Raw genomic sequence first — 1,856 nt, forward strand, 5'->3', positions numbered from 1 at the left:
GTACCTCTGATTCCTTCTTTTTGATTCCCTTTCCTGTATTTACAATATGATCATGAAATGTTGGAGATTGTACATGGATATAAAATTAGTTTTGCTTTAGTACCAAAACTATTTTAAAATCCTGGCTTGATTACTGTCAGAGGCAGTCCCCCACCCCCCACCCCCATTACTTTCCCCTCTTAGAACACTACACAAGGCTAAGCTTCTGTTGTGTGGTGATATTCACTCATTTCAGTTCTGTTGTGATTCTTAATGTGAGGTTCTAAAGAAACACTCGGCACATTCTGGCTGCCTTGAAAGGTTAATTTACTGGCTTACCTAGGCTGGAAATATTGGCTGCCGTGCTCTAAAATAGCAGTAGAGCTCCTCTGTTTAGAAGAGATGAGAATGGCTGGAGAGGACCCACCACTTCCCCAAGTGTTAGCGACCTTTTTGAAATTCTTTTGGCTCCAGTGATGGATGCTGCGGGTGGCACATATGTTTACAAAGCATTCTTTCCTGCATTTATCAGCAGCACTATCACCCTAAAGATGGTAGTATAACCATCTATAAAGTAACTGCATACAGGAGGAACAGGCCTATTGGTAGTAGGGAGTAGGTCTGGTTTCCCCTTCAGCTGCCAGAAAGCAGAGGTCTGAACCATGATGCTTATCTGTCATTGTTATAACTTGCTATCTTTCTCTTGCTGTTTCTCCTCTTGATCATAGACTTTTGGAGGGAGAGGAGGCAGAGGAAGTGTGGGGCTGTGCTCCATTCATCAACTGCTTTCAATTTGTATCTGAATAAAACAAATTAAAAGGAAAAAAAACCCTTTATATTTCTGGTACTTATTTCTACAATTTTGAGTCACAAATATCAAACTACCTGAAAAATGGGTCATAGCCAGAGTATAATTAACATTTGTTGTGAATTCCTGATTATAGAAGGTACACATTAAGAATGTCTTAATCTAGGTCTGAGAACTGGCATTCTGGTATTTAATACCTACAAACCTTAAGCAGGTCAAAATAATTGATTTAGTCTATTAGTTTAAGCACACAATGTTCCAAGCAAAGGCTTTTCAATAGGGTTTTGGGAAGAAGAATGTGCTGATCAGCCAGCTGCCAACCCAGGTTTCCATCTCCATGAGAAAATAGGGATAGGCAGATCAATTTATTTTTGGCAAATGTCAATTTCAAATGTGCTAATACATCAATTGTGTCATTTCTACACTAATCTGATTTTAAAAATCTGTCAAAGCTTCATATATGAACATATTTTCAAGCAAAATATCAATTTCTAAACATATATGAAAATATGCATATCACCATCTCTCAGTCGTAACTCAGCCCCCACTTTCCTGACCTCTCACTGTCTTTGTTCTCCTCCCAACTACTACTAACACCACCCACTATTCCATTATAGCCTCAGCTATCAGTCAATCCTGCAGGCACTCTTCTGTTTCAATGATATAGTCAGTCTTTTACATCATATTCATAAAATTTATTCAGTAATTCCTGCATCTGTCTTGGAATGTTATGGTTTAGTTAGGGGAAAAAATGCAACATAAAAAAATCTTAAGTTAAAAGGCCTTGGAAAGCCACTAGGCAAGCCTGCCTGGGAAAAAGAAATCCATAAGCAGGGTGCCACAACTAAGAAGCCTCGGTCTTCAATTGTCTCCCACCACACATCAGTTGTTCAAAGATTAATGTTATTCAGGGACCTAGGCTTAGGCCTACAACTCCCAGCATGCCTTGGGCAGGAAGAGAGACTTAGCAGGCTTTGGCAGCCATTATCTGGAATTGGCTGTCCATCCTGGGCCTGAAGGGAGAGTGCCTGAGGCAGGCTGCCTTGGTTGTTAAGCACCATCGGGAGCA

This window comes from Elgaria multicarinata, chromosome 8, assembly GCF_023053635.1.
Source record: "Elgaria multicarinata webbii isolate HBS135686 ecotype San Diego chromosome 8, rElgMul1.1.pri, whole genome shotgun sequence".
Taxonomy (NCBI): Eukaryota; Metazoa; Chordata; class Lepidosauria; order Squamata; family Anguidae; genus Elgaria; species Elgaria multicarinata.